Below are 22758 nucleotides of genomic sequence, written 5' to 3' on the forward strand. Positions count from 1 at the left end.
TGCGCTTGTGTTGAGGGCCTTCCCCAACACATCCGCACCGAAACAAATGTCCCTTTCTGAACGTCTGCGTAGGGACGTGTTAAACACGCAACAGCAGCTTCCAAGAATATTATTACCAACGACTGCTACTTCCATTTTTCTACTTCTTCTTTTTAAGTTAAACTACGTTTATTTAGCAAGTACACCGACACAGAGTGGCTCACAGGGAGAGGAACACGAGTGCGTTCAGTAGGTTTTTACGAGAGCAGATCTGCAGAAGGACCCGTTTATGTCTTTCTCCGGTTGGCCGGACGTTTAATAGCATTGGGCATTTAGCAGTCGCGCTAATCTAGAGCAACTTGCACGGTTTTACACTTTTTTTGCAGACGACGCATTCACACAGCTGGGTCTTTACTGAGCCGGTTCAGGTTAAGTGCCCTGCTCGGGGGTGCAGCGGCCCCCAGCTGGGAACGGAACCTACACCCTTAGAGTTGCAAGCCCAGTCCCCGCCAACCCCCCCCCCCCTTCCTCGTTCCTGTCTGATGCCATGACGGTATTGCTTGTAACATTTGTGTAAGGCCGTGGGTAAGCGCTCTATCTTTATGGTGTGTCCCCAGCTTGAGCAGATATCCGGACACAGCCAGCCGACACACAAGGATTTAGCCTTTCACTTGTTCACTCCTTGGAAAAAGTCTGGATGGACTGTTACTCCTACTTACGATACGGTACCGCTTAGCTGTAGCCTATAACTCCCCCTGGAAGGCTAGCTGTCTTCCATCCAACAAAAATACACAATGCTTGTCCCCCCCTTCTTTCTGTACTCTTACTTTCACTTTGCCCACCCCTCTCTCTAAGTATGAAACCTTCCTTCATACACACATAGCTCAGGAGGTAAGACCGATTGTCTGGCAGTCGGAGGTTGCGGTTCAAACCCGCCCTGGCATGTCGAAGTGTCCTTGAGCAAGACACCTAACCCCTAACTGCTCTGGCGAATGAGAGGCATCAATTGTAAAGCGCTTTGGATAAAAGCGCTATATAAATGCAGTCCATTTACCATTTACATACAGCGTTTAAATGGGTGCAGCAGTTCGGTCTCACGTCTCGCATTTGTCTTCGGGGCGGGGGTGTCGAACTGAACCCCGAGGGGGCCGCAGCATCGTTGAGTTTTTTTCAACAAGCTGCCAATCGAGGCCCTGAGAACGAGGCGTGTGGATTCCTCAGCCAATCGGTGACTTAAGCGATGCACTCGTGCCGAGAACACCCTGGACTAGAGTTTCGCACCACTGCTGTAGAATGACGGGTGTGGTGGTTATGGGTAATTTGGAAAGTGACTATAGAATGGAAGGGAGACATTACAGGAGTCTGTGACAGCAGTGTTCAGTCACATCTTGTGCCATAGCTCTAGCTTATACCACAGTTGTTACTGAAACGAGGGTTAAGAGCAATGGGATTTTAACTGCTTACTGGAGGCAAACAGCACACTTCTTGTCTCATCTGTAGCTTAGTTTTTTTTTTCCTCGCTGAAATTTTAATTGGTTTACCACGTGCTTTCCGTCTTTTTCCGTCATTCGTTTCCATTTCTTTTCCAGGAGTCCAGGCTTGTTCACGTTTTCAGTTCACTTTCACTATAAGACAGTTCATAAGTAAGCTGTGAAAATGAATGCAGGTACTGTACATTAATCCAGTCTGGCCTGTTCGTTCATCTGCCTGTATGGCCCGCCTCCCCATCCTTCTGTTCTGTTTCCTTTTTATTCATCTATTGCACAGACATCCACTACTCGGAGTTCATTGCATTATTCTATCCGTTTAATTTCCGAGGAGATGTCCCTGTCCAGCACTTAGCCGAACATTTCTCACCTTTCAGGGGCAGCAATGGCCATTAGCGCTAGGAAAAAAGCAGGGCCTGCTGGCGTACAAAATCACTTTTGAAAGATCTGAAGAGATTTTGCTATGCTGCTTTAATGTGTGAGACATATCGAAATATGAACTACATTTACATATCGCATGTGGCTTTCGTGCATGTGACATTTCATACAGCTGTTTTATAAAATGACATTTATTGACAGGTCGGACATGTTCACCTCAGTGGCTGTTTTATTCTGTCAGTCATGTGGTGCATTTTGATTCATTTCAAACTCTGTGTGTACAAGCTATTTGAAAAAATGAACAGAACTTAGGTGAACACTTAGGGGAGCGGTTTTGACTTAAGGACACATTAACACAAAGCGCAAAACTACATCATTGCTTAAGGCTTTTATCATTATTACAGTCGCTACCGATGTAATTAGCCTGTAGCTAATTATATGCATCTTTAATGTGGTATAGAGAATGACAAACAGCCCCCAGTTTTCAAATGTCCTCATCACTAATGCCTGCATACAGTGTATCCCCCTCTGCCCACACAATAAAGAAAAACGTCTCATTTTTCTCTTACAAAGCTGGTTTACTTCATTCCCAGCACTCGTGTTAACTCGTGATGCATCATAAGTGTTCTGCAAATCGTCACATTTTGGATCTAATTCCAACTGAAGAAGCAGAAGACTCAATTCTTATTCGCTAACGGCCGGCCCATTTCAGATGCTGTGAACTTAATGGGCTTTAAACTAGGAAAGCAAACGCTGCAGACTCGATGGTCACAGTTTAAAGAGCGTGTGTACATTTCTGAAGCCCCGGCGATGCATGCATAACGCAATTCAATGACGTGACGTTACATTCTCATAAATTATTTGTGAGTGTATGCGATTCTTTATTAAGGGTGACAGAGTGCATGTTACGCGAAATGCTCTTCTGAAATGTGATTTAAAAAAAAAAAAAACACGTGATGTCACATCGCTCGGTGTATGAGCCCTCTAGCCAGCATTTACGCGCGCAAGCCGATGAAAGGTTTGGAAGGGTGTGTTTCGCGAGGCGAGGAAGCTGTGCGACAGTCTTAGCGAAATCACCCGGAACAGCGGGACCGTAATAACAACCAGAACGATTTAAACGAATTATGGCGCGGGCGGTCGAGCGGCATAATCGTAAAAATATCGGTACCCGCTACGCGTCTGTGACGACGCAGGAGTCGTCTCCTCTGGACGGACCTTGTTAAAACCGGAGCGACTGCACGGCGGCGAAAACGCTGTGAACGGCTGCTTTTCCCCGCGCGACGCACTCCCCTTCCGTTCTGCTAACACCGCGTAAGCAAGGCAGGCCGCTTCTCCTGTTCCTGTCAGTGCAACCGAACAGATTGCCTATAAACGGTCACGTCCACGCTAAAAAAACACTAATGCATTGGACAAAAAGGAGGAAGAAGACTGTCCAGCTGACTGGAACAAGCGTGTTGTTTTATTTTTTCATTGCATGCATGGGTTTTTTTTTTTTTTGGGGGGGGGGAAATTACGACACGTGCACGTATAGAACGAGGACAGAGAAACCCTGGTCCTTGACTTTCATATATCACTATCTCCGTCACGCGATCTAAACAGCTCAATATAAACATCAGCGCTGAATCAATAAACAGACATCTGATCGAAATCAAACATTCGCACCCTGCGAAACTTCATTACCACAGTAAAGCCTTTTCTTTTCATCGTCGCTGTTATAAAACCATCGATCTGAGCAAAATGTAAATGAGAATAAATAAGCAGTGAATTAAAAATAAATATGCTGCAAAAATAATTGTACCGTATTCTGAGTAAACACGCCACTGCAGAGCAGAATTTTGGGTGGATAATATTGTTTAAAAGGCATGAAGAAATGCAGACTGCTTAACTGCGATTCTTCACTTCGCGCCTGAGGAATATTGTGTGAAAACTGTGAGCTTTGTGCACATTTTAACAGCACTCTTCCCCCCCCCCCCCCTGTGATGGGTGAATTTAAGAGCCAGAGTTCCCTGTTTTTGTTTCTTGAGGTCTTTCCTGTTCATTTCAGTGGCTGGAGAACCTCTTGTTTTCTAAGGGGCGGGGAGGGGGTGGCATATTATCCATTATCCAGGTTACCAGTCCATTATCCAAGTCAGCGCTCCATTATCCTACCCTTATCCGTTATCTAGTTTACAGCTTAATTATCCAGCCATTACCAATTATCCAAGTTAGCACTCCATTATCCTGCTGTTCTCCATTATCTAGGTTAGTACTCCATTATCCTGCTGTTCTCCATTATCTAGGTTAGTACTCCATTATCCTCTGTTATCCATTATCTAGGTTATCCATTATCCTGCCAGTGCTGAGGGACCTGCACTTTTTATCTGTGGTGTCAGCGAAAGACACGCCTTTCTCCCAGTCGGCGCTAGCTCTCCTGTTGCAGTGTGTGGCCTGTGGAGTGTTCAGGAAGACATGTCAGGCTTTCTGAAATGCGCTGTTCCCGCAGGCAGCTCTGCTGCGGTCATCGGCTCCATCGGACCCCTCTGATTTTGCGGTCTATCAGGGTCACGTGACAAGCGTCTTGAAAAGTGCCATTTTATCATAAGTCCAGTGTGTCATGCCATGTAAACAGAATTAATACATTTGCACTGTAAACATTTGGTATTGTATGTGGGCCAGTTCTAGCCTCTGTGGTGAGTTTCCCAGCGTCTGTTCAGCATCAATCTCTCGCAGTTTCCATTTCTCACATTTTCAACAGCGCTACGACATCGTAGTGTAAATTATGTAAAATCCCCTACAGCCGGTCAAAAAGACACCGGTTCATTGAGCAGTATTCATACGTTGTTAGAGAGTCTTAGCGTGTATCGCCATCGTTAGTAACAACCAGCATTTTAAATCTGCCTGGCAAAATGCCAATGTACAATATCATAGCTAAATGACAGCTGAAATAGTTTATTTTTAATGTGGAGCAACAGCTATTTGATTGATACCATCTCCAGTGGGAGGGGGATTGGTGAGAATGTGCTTGGGTTGGCTTGGAGACTTTTAATCAGTAGAAGGAGGTTGTCACTGCTAAAGGTTCAGTTCATCGGGAATCTGTCTGTGTTCAGTCTTGGAAAATATTGAATCTTTTTTATTTTTTTTATTTTTGCAATTACTGCCTTCTCACAAAACACAAAGCAATTTAAAAGTCAGCAAAGGTGGCTATGCATGTGTAAAAAAAAAAAAAAAAGAAACAAATCTAGATAAGTGCTGTTGTACATGATCGGTAAGATCCTATTTTTTATGAAGTTGGATTTGGGAAGCCTGCAGTTAAAATCCACTGTCTCTTTTTGAATACATAACTCTTTGGTTACCGGCCATAATAAATACAGGACTAATTAAATTGAGAGACCAATCATAGTGATTTTGGTGCCATCCAACAAATTACTGCTTTCGCTAAGTGCATTAAACTAGGTAATTATACGGATGAAGCAACCAATCAGAGAACAAGCTCGCGTTCCAATATCCACCTGGTGCAATTGTGCTCAATTAGTATTAATTACGTGAGTAATTGAGATTGTTCCAGTGACCTGAAATGTAATCTTTTTTAATGATTGCTTATCATGAATCTTGATGAGGTGGCTGCCTCCTGATACGTCCGCTGAGGAACAGAATTTTCGGGGAAACGAACCTGAGGGGTTTGTGTGAGCGTGCGAGCGCGTGGACTGCATAGAGAGAGAGGAAGAGTCTGAAATGAATGTTGCCTGACCGCTTGCTTGGGGGAGGGGGGGGGGGGGGTTGGCTCATTAAAATGTGGGTATTATAAAAGAAACATGTGGCCTCAATTATGACAGCCACCAGTTTAATTTGTTCTGGGCGCCTCTAATGAAAGGAGGACAATTAAAACCTCTTTGCCGGGGTCCGTAATGATGGCGATGATGTCACAGAACGCAGGACAACAACGGCGCGGTGCATTTTCTCTGAAATGCCAGTAGGGGCAGCGCAGAGCAGCCACCAACCTGACGAGTTTCCTGCAGGGAATTCATGTGAAAATGCGAAAGGAAAATGATAAAATAAAGTCGGCTGACATCTGACGGTGTGGGAATTATAAAAGCGCGTTGAGGCAAGTTGAACGTAATCCTCACGAAACTTTCTATGCACCTCGGCACTATTAAAAAACAAAAGTAAAAAACAAACCTTTTGAAGGATCGGTTTTTTTTTAGTCATCACTGACTTCAAAACATTGGCCTGTTCAAAACATGTATAGCTGCTTCTCCTAACGCACAGAAGTGTGAAAACACAGTACCTGTCTGCGTGGGTGTTTGGCAGACAAGTAGCGGTGTTTGTAGGCCTGCTAGGCACAGGTAACTGCCAAAATAAAAGAAACACCAACCATAGTGTCCCTCTCTGTGAAGTTCTCGAAGGGCTGTTCTTGATACAGCCACCGGCCCACTCCCTTGATTGATGCTTGCAGACGGCTGTCACAGAGCTGCTTGTCTGTTTTGCCTTGCGTCTCTGGCCAGTGTACGGACATCACGGTCAAGGAGGGTGTGCTTTAGACTACAGTGGCCATTCCCTCGCACTTCCATGGTAACATCACATTAGTCACTGATCCTCATGAACCATCAGTGAGTTCAGCAGTCTTAGCCACTGCTCCTCATGAAACATCAGAGTTCAGCAGCCTTAGTCACTGCTCCTCATGAAACATCAGAGTTCAGCAGTCTTAGTCACTGCTCCTCATGAAACATCAGAGAGTTCAGCAGTCTTAGTCACTGCTCCTCATGAAACATCAGAGAGTTCAGCAGTCTTAGTCACTGCTCCTCATGAAACATCAGAGAGTTCAGCAGTCTTAGTCACTGCTCCTCATGAAACATCAGTGAGTTCAGCAGTCTTAGTCACTGCTCCTCATGAAACATCAGAGTTCAGCAGTCTTAGTCACTGCTCCTCATGAAACATCAGAGTTCAGCAGTCTTAGTCACTGCTCCTCATGAAACATCAGAGAGTTCAGCAGTCTTAGTCACTGCTCCTCATGAAACATCAGAGTTCAGCAGTCTTAGTCACTGCTCCTCATGAAACATCAGAGTTCAGCAGTCTTAGTCACTGCTCCTCATGAAACATCAGAGTTCAGCAGTCTTAGTCAATGCTCCTCATGAAACATCAGAGAGTTCAGCAGTCTTAGTCACTGCTCCTCATGAAACATCAGAGAGTTCAGCAGTCTTAGTCACTGCTCCTCATGAAACATCAGAGAGTTCAGCAGTCTTAGTCACTGCTCCTCATGAAACATCAGAGAGTTCAGCAGTCTTAGTCACTGCTCCTCATGAAACATCAGTGAGTTCAGCAGTCTTAGTCACTGCTCCTCATGAAACATCAGGTTCAGCAGTCTTAGTCTGTCCTCATGAACATCAGAGTCGCAGTCTTAGTCACTGCTCCTCATGAAACATCAGAAGTTCACGTCTAGTCACTGCTCCTCATGAACATCAGGAGTTCAGCAGTCTTAGTCACTGCTCCTCATGAAACATCAGTGAGTTCAGCAGTCTAGTCCTGCTCCTCATGAACATCAAGGTCACATTAGTCACTGCTCTCTGAACATCAGCAGTCAGCATCTTAGTCACTGCTCCTCATGAACATCAGTGAGTTCAGCAGTCTATCATGCCTCAGAATCAATTAGCAGTCTTACACTGCTCCTCATGAAACATCAGAGTTCCAGTCTTAGGCTCCATGAACATCAGTCAGCACTTGCCTGTCCTCATGAAACATCAGCGAGTTCAGCAGTCTAAGTCACTTCAATATACTGTGCATCCCTCATTTACTCACGTGTTTCCTTTATTTGTCTGTAACTCACTGAGGCATTCTGTTGGAAATATAGCTAATGATATGCACGTTACCAGGCTTGATAAAGTGTAACCTGAGTACTTATACTTTTTTTTTCCTGGATAGACATTTCCGATACACACACACACACACGCGCGCACACACACACAAACATACGCACAGACACAAGCACACACAAGTGTGCATGCACAGACGTGCAGGCACACACAGGCTTTAACTCACTCGCTATCTCTCTCTGTCTCTCTCTCTCAAACACAGGCATTTTATTTTTTCTCTCACACATGCACAGAAACACACACCCACACACACACACACACAGCTAAATCAGTTAGAGTGCAGTTTCATATTGTGTCCGGCGAGCTGAAATGAGGCGTAATTGGCTGAGAGACTGCCGTGTTGTCACAGCTCAGCGACGGGCCGTACACTCGGAGGCTCTCACGCGCTCTGCGTCTCTCTCTGCCGTTTGCGCCGTGAAGGACGACGAGGCGTCGGCGCAAAAATCTAAACACCGCCCCTTTAATATCCGCGGCTTCGCTCTTTTAATCCTCCCGCACGTCTGACCATCAGGACGACAGAAACAGGCACACGAGAGCTCTCTCCTTTCACTCAGAACCCAGACTCACTCGCTCCACCATTTCCCCGCGTCTGAGCCGCCGCTCAACACTCTCACAGTCAAGAGCTTTCTTCCGAGATGCCTTTAATTATACTGACAGATAGGGCCTCTCTCTCTCCATCTATCTCTCTCACTCTCTCTCTCTCTCTCAGTGGGGTGCTGTGATGTTGATGAGGAAGGAAGGCTTTGCCTTGATTTTTGATCTATTAATTTTTGTTGATGCAGTATGGCTGTGTGTACATAAGAGAACTGTGAAGATTATCTGTCCCTCCCTCCCTCTCTCTCTCTCTCTCTGCCTCTGTGTCTCTCTCTCCCCCTCTGACACACACACACACTCAATTCCCATCCCCTCTCTCACTCTCACTCTTGTTCTCAGTTTCCCCTTCTCCTCCCCTCACACATCCAAAATCTGTCGCTCTGGATAAGAGCGTCTGCTAAATGACTGTAATGTAATGTAATGGTGACATTTTCATGTAAGCGTTCACACTTACATAGTGCCCATCTTAACAACCGTGTGGCATATGCTGACGTTGGTTTTACGCTGTTAGACTGAACATGCTAGCTTTTGAATATCACACTATTACTCGGTGCACTCATCATGTATTGGCAATAGTCCTATGTGCGATACAGTACATGTCCTGTTTGCTTTTATTTTTGTAAGAGAAGTGTCCTCATTATGCACCTGGTGCAGGCTTTTATTTTGAATTGCAAAAAGCTGCAGAACAGATCCTGTTACAGTAGATTAGGCTAGCTGAGCGAAGCAAGCTGAGCTAAGCATCAGATGCAGCCATCAGCCGACTGATCTCTGGCCTTGTGACAGGGCAATTAAAGCCCACATCAATACCAAGTGTAATTCATAGCTATTCTTATTAAAAATTAATCAGGAAAATCTGTGATCACATCTGTCAGACAACTGCAGAGCCGGCTGACAAACCCTACCTCTCCCCTACCCGCCCCCCCCCCCCCCCCCCCCCCGTCACTTCACTGAGAACTCACTTTGTCTTTGGCTGACAGTTTCCACCCTTTTCTCAGGCTCTCGTGGGATTTGTAGTTCTTGTCTCCTCTGCTTTGTAGGCTGTGGGCCTAGTTTACATCAGTAGTTTCCTGGAGCGCATGAGATGGATGCGATCTCAGCTAATGTACATCATAAACTCTGCACGCGAGCAGTAGAGCAAACACGCCGACCCGTCTTCCCCATAAATTCTGCATCATAATGGGACGCTGTCCCGTTAGCCCAGATCCTGTCTAACCACATCAGGCCGTGCCCCCCTGAGAAATTAATTCGCTGTACTTAGTTTTCTACACGGCAGCACAGGGTTTTTGTCAAAGCCGAAATTAGCCCAAATCATTTTTTTTGTTATTATGAAAATGGTGTGCAAACGTGGCTCGCTGTGTGGAATCGGTGTGTGGAAGAGGGAGGGGGGTTGCTATTAGCATTGTGGTCCTTCCACAGAAATGAGTGGCATTTTAGTCATTATATAAACACTGCAAAAACAGTCCGTCTAACAAGTGTCTTCTAATGAGACTTAAAATCGTACTTCTTCCTCTCAAATAGGAGGTATTGTTTGTTTTAAGTTACTTTTTCATGACAAGTGATTTTGTCTCACCCAGTTAGCAGATCTCAAAATGAGATCAATCTCACCCCATTGGCAATAATTTGTCTTATTTAGCCAAAAAGTTTAAACCAGAAACAATAATAAGAGTTAAAGTCTAAATATAAGACTAAAGTGCTTGTCAAGATTATTTATTTGACTTATTTCTTGGGTTTTGCCGGTATATAAAATAACAAAATACACTTTGGTGATACCATATTTGTGCTGGTGATAAAGACTTCTACCTCCAAAAATAACAACACCACCAAACAAAATTGTGAGACATTTGAAAGGCTGCAGTCCTGTGAATTTCCCAGGAGATTCAATCAGAGTAGCAGGGAAGCTAATCGGGCTGTGGGCCTTATAATCAGGAGTGAGTAATGCCGTCCTCTCTCCCCGGTTCAGCGGGGTACGGGGGGGGGCTGTGCCGGAACTGTATTCCGCTTGAACGAAGCGGGCGGTCTGCCGTTGGCAGTGGCAGCGATCGGTTTTCCGAACCGTCCGTCGGCGGGACTGTCCCCGAGGCGCGCAGTGCGGGCTAACGTTTTCGTCTTTACGTCGCGCGTGAGAAAAACGCTGTCGTTTGCGTGCGTGCGGGAAACGACGCGACCGGGCCCGGTGCGTCCGAGGGGGCTCTTCCCTCGCCGGGCTTCCCTCGCCCTTCCCTTCGCCGGGCTCGAGCGCTCGATTGCGGTCTGAACGCGGGCCGGGGGGCCCAGGAACCCAAGAGCGGCGCCGGGCCCGTTTCGTAATCCTGTTCCCGACGCCTTCGATCGAGGCCGACCCTGTTTGTTGTGGCGTAGGGTTTTTTTTTTTTGTTCCAAATCCGCGTCTCCATTCTCTTCTGTGGATAGGAGAGAGAGAGAGAGAGAGAGAGAGAGAGAGAGAAGAGAGAGAGAAAGAGAGAGAGAGAGAAAAGGGGGAAAGAAATCCAATATAAATGCAAATCCCCTCATTAATGCATTTTTAAAGACTGAATAAGCAGTTTACAGTAATCAAACAGGGTAGGAGGGTGCTACCGTGAATGAAAGTGTTTATGAAATAAATGGTTTGGTGCGAAGTTCGTTGGCCTGGGACTCTGCGCCAGGCTGTGGAGGCCCTGAAGTGGACCCTTTTGTATGGAGATTTATTAGCAGACGGAGGATTTATACTGACTCAGACCTGATACGGCTCATGAAGATCTAAACCAGAATGTGGGAGTGGGTGATTGCCCCCCCCCTCCCCCCCCCTCGTCCTCAGCTTCACAATGCGGATGCATGAATGGGTGTCCTTTGACAACAATGTAAATCTTCCTGTTGTACTCAATAATAACCGAGGCCATTGAATACTGTGTGCATGACCAAAAAAAAAAGTAGAATCTATTGTCTTGCTTTTCTTAACCGTAAACAATAGCGCAAACCTCCATAGAGGCGCTGCATTTTATTGTTTGCGGAGTAAACAGACAAGGGGGGGATGGGGGGGGGGTGGTCGTTATTGTACTGACAGAGGTGAATGCAGATAGTACCAGGGGACCAGCTGTCTGTTTATCGAAAGAAGGATTTTGTCTGGGGTTGTCGGGTGGCTCGTCACGCTAAAGCGCCGGTCCTCAGTGCGGCGATAAGTCTCCGTGTTCTATGTTCCATTCAGGCTAACCGGGCTCTGCAGGTGCCTAGCGTTGCTAGCCCGTGCTTCCCCTCCTAGCCACCTGGGTCACACTGGAAGCGGTACATTAACAATTAGCCGCCGCCGCAGTCGTGCTAACCCGCGGGTCACGCCTTTACGACGGCCGATTTAGCCTTTTCGGGTGACCCCTTTTCGTGGGACCAGGTGGAAGGGGGCCGGAAGGGACTCTCAGTAATACGTGCGAATCCCAAAACTATTTGTCTGCAACATATGCAAATCGCAGGGCCTGAATAATTTCGCGTTGCTTAATCGGGCCGACTCTAATTACTTTATGAAAATGACCCGATAGCACGTTAGCACGCGGCGGTCGCGCGCTCTGATTTGCATGGCGCTAATCCTCTTTGCCTGAGCCCCCGCGCGGCGGACGCCGCCGAGCCTGAATTGCGCCCTCATCGGCGTTTCCTCCGGCGCACACCTTGTTTATCCCCGAGGATTACAGTCTCCCTCTGCATGGAATTTGCCGCGTAGAGCAACAGACCAAATTATGACCTCGGGAGATAGCTGGGGGGAAAAAAAGAAAGTAGAAACTACCGTTTGAAGTAAAAATGTTGAGAGGATCCAGGTAATAATCCAGGAATGAAAATGTTTATATGTAGAACCTTCAACACAAATTGGGAAGTCATTCAAGTCGTTGGGAAGCAATTTCAAGCATTTCAGATGTATTGGAATGTCATACTTACATTGCAGTAGTCTTATTTTTAAGTGTAGTGGGCTACTTTGATTTTGTAGCTGCAATCATTAGCTTGCACTAATAACCAGCGACCAAACTAGTTGTAACTGGGCTGTAACTAAGACATTATTTATTCATTTATTTAATTTTATTTATTTATTTATTTATTTATTTATTTATTTATTTATTTGTTGGCTATTCAGTACTGCTTGGTTTTGTTTCCCTATCTTTAGATCAATCGCTGTTGAATTTCTCCCACTGTATTCTTGAGCAATAATGCTAAAACATGCTCTGCTGTCTCATTTCATTAGAGTGCCATGCTTTTTTAAATCTATTTATTTAAAGCAAGGCTTCTTGCATCAGCAATCATACGAAACCTTTGTAAGGCATAAATCCACTTCAGCTACTTCTGGTCTGACACCGGCTTGTTTGACCGGTCAGCCTGTAACTGAAGTCCGTCTCTTGTGTTCGACTGTAAGAGGCCGAGCGTAATTGTTATGTTCCCTCGATGTACGGCCGAACTCTGCGAGCAGCAGCTCTTCGGAGCCGAACTCGGTCAGGAAGCGCTCGTTTCGGTCCCCCTGCGGTCTGCCGCGGGAGCATCTTCCTCTCGGGGGGTCCAGGAGGGTGAAAACGGGCCGATTTTCCGGCGTTCCGGGGGGCGCCGCGACGTTCGGCGAAGAAGCCGCGATGTGGGGGCGGGAGGACCTTTTAGCGCTCGTAACATTTTGGAGAGAGGGCGGGAGTGGCGGCGATTGGTTCAGATTGGGGGCTGCGAGCTGCGGGTTTGTGGGTTTGTGACAGGTCGGGGGGGTTTATGGGGGGGTGGGGGAATGTTTTATTTAGGGGGTTGCTGAGCTGGTGGGGGTAGGGGGGTGGCTGGTGGTGTGGACCAGCAGGTAGTCAGGCGGCGGAAGGGAGAAAGGTCAAGCGCAAGGTGAGCAGGAATCCATTAAAGAATGATGCCTCGTCCCTCGGGCCTCTCTCTCCCACACCGGCGCCCTCCGCAGGGAGGCAGTGGTAACTGCAGTCCGGACCACGCCATGAGCAAGGCTTCTGCTCACTTTCCTCAGACTAGCTATTTTTATACGCAATTTATCGTAATTATTTACGTATTTATTTTTAATAGGGTTACGCTCCCGGCGTCTTTCAGTAGCTCAAATGAAACTGGCAAATGGTACGGTAGTGCTAGAGAGGAAATGATGTCACTCCCTTTTCAATCACCCAAACCCCCCCCCCTCCCTCAAACCCCTGCTGAGGGATTAGTTAATTACTGCAGGGAAGAACTGGCAATTAGTAGAGAACTGGAGTTGGACGGACTGTCAGAGTTAGGCACCGACTATTTTTACTGTGTTTGAAGAAGGGGCTCTGGTCCCCAAAGACTCTGGTGGAGAAAACAGGACGTCATAGATCAGGGACCTCAAACTCAAACCCTGGAGGGGTTGTGTCTGCTGGCGTTCGACGTGTTCCTGCACTCAACAACCTAATTTAAGTCATTGACTGTCTAAAGAGTCTGCACACTTTGTGTCCGGAGCCTGAATTGGCTGCTGATTGGGAGGTAATTGCAAAGGGTAACAGAGATTGCAGCCCTGCAGGACTATCGCTTATTTGTTACAGAGGTTAACAGCCAGCAGGCTAACGTAGTTTTTTATTTTTTTATTCTGGTATTAGTTTTAGTTAGGGTGGCTAAAACACACACATGACTTATAGTTACAAAACTCTAATTATATTAAGTTTAAAGCCTTCGCTGGAATCTTAATTGCTTTTGTCCCATATTGGTTGTAAAAATATATATATATATTTTTTTTTGCCAAGATTTGTCAGTTTAATTGTGAAAACCAAACCCAAAGGAAAAAGATGATCATTTTTCAGATTCACGCCCGTTGTAATTTAAAGCCATTTTATTTCCAAGAGTTAATTACGCTTTTTAATTAAAATCCTAAAAAAAAAAAATCTTTCATTTTATCGCCAGAATGCCTTATCTCTCACACGCACAAAATGGCCGTGGAGAGGAAGGAGAAACACTTTAACGGTACGAAGACCTTTATTTTTAGGACGTTCCTAATAATACCGGGACTTCGATTTCACAACAGCACGGGCAGTGTGAATAGGCCGATAAAGTATTGGAGCGGTTTTATCGCCATTTTTCACAAGCTTTCTATAAGGCGACAGGTGATGGGGAAAAATGAAAGAGGAAGAAGTAAACAAAGGTGAAAGAGGTTATTGACTCCTTTTGAGGGGAAAAAATGACGACTGCTTTAAAAGTTTGAAAAAGAACTGTATGCTCACAGAACACAGGCTAATACCTGCTTGCTTTAAAAATAAACAACAAAAAAACAAAATGGCCGGTGTGCACAGATTTTTTCGGCGGGCCGAACAGTTGTTCTCTCAGTGGGGACAGCTCCAGGTTTTGGCGCGCTCTTCCGACAGAGGCTTGTTCCCGCTTACTTGCTCTGTACGTCTGAAACGGGCACGGGCGATCCCTACTGACGCTTCGGCAGTTTGATTCGTACTGTCTGCCTGTCGACTGCTGGTCCTGGATTGACTCGCGGCCGGTTTCATTTTAGCTGTGTGTGATGATCTTTCAGAGAAACACTGTGAGTGTGTGCCTCACACACTGTCTATGATAACGCCCGATTGTAGCAGTGTGTGTGTGCCTCAGATTAACAGTGTGTGTGTGATAATGCCTCAGGGTAACAGTGTGTGTGTGTGTGTGTGTGTGTGTGTGTGTGTGTTTGTGAGATAATGCCTCAGAGTAACAGTGTGTGTGTGTGTGTGTGTGTGTGTGTGTGTTTGTGAGATAATGCCTCAGAGTAACAGTGTGTGTGTGTGTGGTACGTGTGTGTGTGTGTGTGTGTAATGTCAGATAACATGTGGTGTGTACCTCAGATTAACAGTGTGTGTGTGTGTGTGTGTGTATGCTCGTTGTGTGTGTGTGTTAATGCTCTACAGAGTAAGCGAGTAGTGTGTGTGTGTGTGTGTGTGTGTGTGAGATAATGCCTCAGAGTAACAGTGTGAGTGTGTGTGTGTGTGTGTGATAATGCTTCAGAGTAACAGTGTGTGTGTGTGTGTGTGTGAGATAATGCCTCAGAGTAACAGTGTGTGTGTGCATGTGTGTGTGTGTGTGTGTGTGATAATGCCTCAGAGTAGCAGTGTGTGTGTTGTGTGTTGGGATAATGCCTCAGAGTAGCAGTGTGTGTGTGTGTGTGTGAGTGATAATGCCTCAGAGTAGCAGTGTGTGTGTGTGTGTGTGTGTGTGTGATAATGCCTCAGATTAGGTGTCAGTGTGTGTGAGATAATGCCTCAGAGTAACAGTGTGTGTGTGTGTGTGTGATAATACCTCAGAGTAACAGTGTGTGTGTGTGTGTGATAAGCCTCAAGTAGCAGTGTGTGTGTGTGTGTGTGAGTGATAATGCCTCAGAGTAGCAGTGTGTGTGTGTGTGTGTGTGTGTGTGATAATGCCTCAGAGTAGCAGTCAGTGTGTGATAATGCTGCTTTTCTGCCACCCTTTTTCAGCAGTGCCAGGCAGCAGCTTGGACAGATGGACTCTGCAGGGTTCACTCACTCTACCTTATGGCCCCTCTTCAGAAATACTGCTGATAAACACTAACTGTATATTAATAGTGTTAAAGCAACTGTTCCATCCAGCCCAGTTACAGAAACTAAAAATTTCAATCTTATTTTTCCTCTTCTTATTATTATTGCTATGAAGAAGAAGAACAACAACAACCACGACAACAACAAAAACAGCAGCAGCAACAACAACAACACAAGGGCACTTTTATGTTTTTTATACCACAATAAGAGTACATAGTTCCCAGCCTAATTGCACCTGCAAGATGGCTGAAGTATTCCTATTTCACTTGTAATGGAGTGATACAACAGAAGATCTATATTTAAGGGAGAGCGTTTCCTTGTATTTATCTTCATCATTTTCAGTTATTAAAAAAAAAAAAAACATTTCTACTTGAGACACAGAAGGCATTTTCAACCAGAAGCTCACTCGTACACACTTTTTATTTTAGTCATACTTTGAGGCGTGTGCGTTAATGCTTTTAGGTGTACGCAGTACCCTGGGCCAGAACCTCGCTGTTCTCAGGGGGAGTGTTTAGCCCAAAATGGACCCAGCCGGATTGATGCGAAAAGTAGAATAAGTGCTTGTCACACAAATAATGACCCTGTTTGATAAGCTGCTTGCACCATGAGTAATGTGGAACGGCCTTGTATCCACTGTGACAGCAAATCTCTTTCCATGCTGGAACATTCTGCAAAGGGTGCATTGTGGAATAACCTTGCATTCAAGCACGCGTTGTTTTTTAACCTGAATTTTAGAGGACACGCAGAACTGTATCTACAAACTTTTTAAATCGCTACGGGGGATACCTCACATGGATGATCATTAATTTAAGCATGCAAAATATTCCTTTAAAATGATCGCAAGGTATGCTGAGTGCACTTTGCTTTTTGCCGGACTACAAAAGCTCGGAATTACGTTATTCTGTCTGCACATATTTTAACATTGTTCTGTATTGTGCCTTTGCCAGCTATAAAAATGTTTTTAAAGTGATTTCAGGTTTTTAAATCTCGTTGAATAGAAAAACTTCATCACACAGAACATTCCTCAGATTTGACAGGAAACATCAGACCGGAACCTGTATTCACACTGCGGATCGCCATAGCGGAATAAATCTTTGTTTTTAATGCGGTATTTATCGGTGAAGCGGACATTAGTGCACCGCAGTGATAAATATTTAAACATTTAAATATTTATTTATTCCTCCTGAATTGTTTTGACTGTCTCTCACAAAATGCTCTGATGTGGCCCGCGTGGAGCGGCCTGAATCGCTGGATAAGCATTCGTAAACAAAATCCCGAAAAATTAAAATGGCGAAAAGGGGAGGAACTTCTCCAAGCAAACGAAAGCAAACGAAACGGCATGCTTCGTGGCCAGGGAACATGTATGGCTAACACAGCACTGCTTTTTTTTTTCCAGTTGCTTTCAAATATCAGTGTTTTTACCGTAATCCCACCGCTGATTCTGACAGTGTCAGGTATGCGAGCCGGTAAAACACAGTCACATGACAAATATTTTTTAAAAAAGAATATAACTCCTGTAAAAAAAAAAGATCACGTGCACGACTGCTTGACGTTACGGATCGTATTCAAATGTATATTTCCCCGGTTCGGGAGTTTTAGATGAATATATGCATCGAGTGGCTGCTGGGCCGTGAAAATGAGATGCATTGATTTCTGAGCGGGTTGGTTTTTACGACGGGTCCTGTAGCGTTGCTGTGGAACGGCGGAGAGGCGCCGGAATCTTCCGGGAGTGCAGTCGCGTCTCCGCCTGCTTGATTTACGACCCTGCTTCGGCTCGGAGAGGACTGCAGAAACCGCCGGGTCGGCCAGCGTTTCTGTGGACGGGAGGAGTCTATGGGTGGGCGGGGCTAAAGATGGCGGCCGATGGGGGGAGGAAGGGACGGGCAAAGGGTGGGCGTGTATGTGCAGTGACGGAGCGAAACACCGCTACAGAACTTCAGGCAGTCACCTACAGTGGGCCCTGTTTTTAAAACACAAACTCTGGGGGGCCTCCAGTGGCGTAGCCCATGGAGCGCTTTGCACATGCTCATTGCGAGCCGCGACGACGGCAGTTCGAGTCCGACCGCCGACCTTTGTCGCACGTCTCTCCCTCTCTCTCCTCCTAGTTCTTCCTGTCTCTCTACACTATCCTGTCTAATAAAGCTGAAAAAAGCCCCCAAAAAAACACAAACTCTGTAAAGTCTGTAAATGCTAGACTAATATCAAAAAGAGCCCTTCTGCGACTCAGAGTTCAGGTTTTGGGCAGCAGTGTAGTATAATGGGTAGGCTGTTGTAACCTAAAGGTGATAGGTTCAATTCCCCGGTAGGACACTGCCGTTGTACCCTAGCAAGGTCTTTAACCTGCATTGCTCCAGTATATATCCAGCTGTATAAATGGTTGCAATGTGTATGCTATGTTAAAACTTTTCTGGATTTGGATTTCGTCGCTCTGGATAAGGGCATCTGCTAAATGCCTGTAATGTAATGTTACATTTTAATTATTCGGTTATTATGGGATGGGGCAGCCTGGTGTTTGTCTCTTTGGTTATTATGGGATGGGGCAGCCTGGTGTTTGTCTCTTTGGTTATTATGGGATGGGGCAGCCTTGTGATTGGCTGTTTGGTTATTATGGGATGGGGCAGCCTTGTGATTGGCTGTTTGGTTATTATGGGATGGGGCAGCCTGGTGTTTGTCTCTTTGGTTATTATGGGATGGGGCAGCCTTGTGATTGGCTCTTTGGTTATTATGGAATGGGGCAGCCTGGTGTTTGTCTCTTTGGTTATTATGGGATGGGGCAGCCTTGTGATTGGCTCTTTGGTTATTATGGAATGGGGCAGCCTGGTGTTTGGATCTTTGGTTATTATGGGATGGGGCAGCCGGGTGTTTGGATCTTTGGTTATTATGGGATGGCGCAGCCTGGTGTTGGGCTCTTTGGTTATTATGGGATGCTCTGTGATCCGTCTGGCTCCCGCTGCTCCCCACCTCGGCCTGTTCTGATCTGTGACCCACTGCACCTGTGTGTGAGCTCTAGTGAGCCCCATTTTGCATCCTGAGAATGAGGACCCAGTGTGTGTGTGTGTGTGTGTGTGTGAGTGTGTGTGTGTATGTGTGGATGCAGTAACAGTAAGTCTTAATCCTTGCTAGAGAAGCTAATTGTCATGGAAAGTTTTTGGTTTTGAATGGTAACCACACGCTTTCCGGGCCTCATCTCTGAATGTAATAAACAGTGAAAGCCGATTGGCTGAAACGCCGAGAGAAAACTGGACTCGCTGAGCACTTAATTAAACATCGATAGGAGCGCGCGTATCCGCTGCAGGTCTGTCGGACAGACATCTCGACTAAACCGCCGTAATGTATCTGAGAGTAATGACACACTGTGGCCGATGTCCCCCATTAAAAAAATGACACAAGGACGCTTTGACGCTGCCAAAACAGCCCCATCACGCATCGGTTTATTAGTCCGCGTGCCAGAGATGCTAATTCGTTGTGTCTGAAGAGCGCGCCGGCGCCGTCCGAGTTCTTTGTGGAAAGGCCGGCCTCGTCTTAACGGCAGGCTACCGGAGATAGCGGCGGAGGGAGCGACTCCCGCTAACTAAGTACCGTAATTCCCGGGCGGGGCACGGGTTCCGCCGGCCGTCCTGGTTTCACGTACACGTCAAACCGAAGCCTTTGTGTCTTTATTCCTCCTTTATTTGGTAAAAATAAATAAATGAACAAGACCAGCTCAAAACCTAGTATACGGCTGGACCTAACACACTTCACCCGGCCCGACCACTTAACTGGCGACCAATAACTTCATAACTCGCGCATGCCTGGACCAATGGCGACTTCAAACTCCTGGCTCCGCACAATGGGTAACTTCATAACTCGGCCGACCAATGGCGTGACTTCGTAACTCGGCCGACCAATGGCGTGACTTCGTAACTCGGCCGACCGAATGGTGTAACGTCACCACTCACTCAGTCACTCAGTCAGTCGCGGACGTTCGCGTTTGTAGGGCTGGCCCCGCCGTTGCGGTCCGGCCAAAAAAGCAGAATTGAGAGGAAAGCGTGGGGAACGGGCGGGGTCTCGCGGATTACCCCCGCGGAGACGCGCGGCTTGACTTTGCCCGGGGTTTTGCGCGGCTGCTTTCAGCGCGGTTGGCCTCAGGAGATGCGCTGCAGACCCACTGCGCCAACATCAGTACGCGCCTGAACCTCTCCGAAGGCTCGCAAAAAAAAGGACGCTTTTCTTTTTTTTTTTTTTTTATACGCTGTCGGACAGGTCCCCCCCCCCCCCCGCTCTTGGTCTCTCGAAAGCACGACTTCGTCTAAATGTCACGCTCTGGGTTCTTCCGCGGTCGAGCGGAATGTCATGACGGCGTGATATCAATTGCAGCGATGTCACATTCTGGTTCATAATAGTTCATTAATACGCGTAATTATCCAACCCCCTGGAGGATGGAGGGCACGCGTCCGTCGAGCTGTTAATAAAAGACTCGGTTGAACGAGAGGGCCGGTCGTTAACGCCGACGGTCCTGCTGTTACCGGGAGACGGACACAGTCGCCTAGCAGACAAGGGGACCGTCATCCCCGCCCCCCCCCCCAGTGCAGTCTCCTGCAAGATGGCCTGAATCATTTCACTAACGTCTCGGCTCGCTAGGCCTGCCTTGATCGCCTTTGAGGAACGAAGCTCGGCGATGAGCTCGAGGTAGTTTTCCCTTTATTTGGTTTTTCTAATAAAAGAAAAAAATAAATAAATCAATCGATAAACAGACACGGAAGCTCTTAAAGAATACGAAAACAAGAAAATGGAGCGAAAACACAATCGTGGGACTGTCTTCGTCGAGGTCGTTTTTCCGTGGCTACCGAACTCTTCAGAATGCGAGCGCCCTGATTCAACGAGGAGTCAGCGGTGAGAATGCGTGTGCGCTGAGCGAAGGCCGCGGCGGTCCGCATTGTCCATCGAAAGCGCCATTTTCCTGTTTTCATAACAGCCGTCAAATTGCCACGGTATTGTCGCAACCGGAAAATAAAAAACAAGATTTTGTTCCCCGCAGAGGGGGTCTGCCAGAGAAATCAAAAACACGCAACCTGGAACCTTCGTTGTACAATTCGATCCGAGCCAGAATTGAATTCTCGTGTTCCTTCTCCTGAAAGAAATAAACATGTATGCATTTGGAGCAATCCAAAAGGGATATAAATACAAATACGGTTTTGTTTCAATGCGCTTACACGTTTCTGTGACGCTGGGGAAACGCGGATTGGCGAACTGATTTTTGCTTCGAGGCTAAAAAGGATAATTGCTGTGACGTCGCTACGCGTGCGCTGAAGACGCGCTCGTTGAGTACTGACCGCGTGAGTTTTTAGCGGCTGTCCCGCTGCGTCGCGCGCGTCCGCTGGACCGCGTAAACGGCGTCGCCAGGCCGGCAGGCGCCCGGGTGCGAAAACGCCACACCGCCGGTATTCGCCAGGGCCGGCTGCATTTCGCCAGTCCGGCGGCTTTTGCGTTGTTCAGAATACGTTCTTCTTCATCCTCTTCATTCATTTTAAATCCGTAACTGTCCTCCTTAGTAGTTTGGAATTTTTTTTGAAAAAATCACCAGTATGTTGGTCATCATCGCCAAACTCCTCATTGTCATCATCATCATCATCATCACCATCATCATCACCACCATAACCATCATCATCATCATTTTCATCATCATAATCATCACTGTTATCACCTCAGTGATCTACTTGCTTGTGTTCTGACAAAGCTAACATGGAAGCTTATTTAATAAGTTATAGAAGTCTTTTACTAAGCTAATATTGGTCACAGCAAAAAGAGGGACAGGAACGTCAGTAATATTGGCAAAGAGCAGCCAGATTCACGGTAAGCAGACGTTAAGGTCAAAGGCGGTGTTCGAATGCAAACGCAGCAACGCAAACCACGGAGCTGAGCGGCGTCGCTAATACCGTCTGAAGCCTTTGTGTTTACACGGCGCCAGGCGCTTATTTACGCAATATTTATATAGCGTATCACCGCCATATTTTTAGTGAGTAACTGAACTGAGAGAGCGAAATATGTCATCGTCTTGATGATCTTTTCTCTGAGCCCTTTATGTTACAGTCCTGCCAGCCCAGTAGCCCAGCTGAATGTGCTGCCTGGGGGGTTTATAATTACTGTCTGATGCCCGGTGACATTTATGTGCGCGGGGGACAGTGGTTAATTGTAGGGGGTGCAGTCGCGGGGTTCCTGTTCCCGCCCCCCTCCGCTGCACCACTTTGCTGAGAATAGGAACCCGTGGCAAACCCAGAACGCTCGTGACGCAAGCCTCCCTCCGAGACCCTCTTAGAGCTCGATGATAAAACAATAACAACTAAAGCCGAACGCCGGCATGTTGTAACGACGTCTGCGTCTGTTTCCGTATTCCAGAGAGCCGAGTGTGAAACAGAAGCTCTCTGTGAACTGGGAAACTGTTTGAATATTCCGCATATGAGTCCGTGCGGAATAGCTTAGCATGTTTGGATCAGTGTACACGGCAGTACCTAATTAATACTGTATCAAAAACGAATGTCTTCTGCCTTTGTTCTCACTGAAAGATAACTGCCCCATAGAGAAGCTATTGTTCTGTTTCAGTGTTGGCAGGGGTGAGTTGACTTACTTAAATTTAACGCACTAATGCTTCGAGGCCTAACATCAGTTCTGAAAAATGTATTCAAACATTTTTTTTTTTTTTTATGTGGTAGTGCATAGTTTGTTATTCAAGCAAACTGCAATGTGATGTTCCTCAGTTCTACCAATAAATTCAATAGATAGGTACTTTAAACAACAATAGTAGAAATACCACACCTGCAGTTAGGGAAATAAATAAAGGTAATGCGTTGCAATATTAATGCTTCCATAAACACCAATGAGCCACTTTGTGAACCATTCACTGGCTCACAGTGTTGCTCCTTCCTACCTCACTTCCTGTTCCTTTTTTCCTTATATGGTCACTAGTTTGTATTGGAGCTTTTATGTAAAGGAGATAGTCCACTTGGTTGCCAT

General features: G+C 46.4%; 1 protein-coding gene across 1 annotated transcript in view; it reads left to right on the forward strand.

Annotated features, from left to right (window-relative positions):
- Positions 1-22758, forward strand: part of brinp1 (bone morphogenetic protein/retinoic acid inducible neural-specific 1) — a 113016-nt gene that overhangs the window by 37366 nt on the left and 52892 nt on the right. The gene's annotated exons all lie outside the window — the stretch shown is intronic.

This window comes from Anguilla rostrata, chromosome 14 (genome assembly GCF_018555375.3).
Source record: "Anguilla rostrata isolate EN2019 chromosome 14, ASM1855537v3, whole genome shotgun sequence".
NCBI classification, from domain to species: Eukaryota; Metazoa; Chordata; class Actinopteri; order Anguilliformes; family Anguillidae; genus Anguilla; species Anguilla rostrata.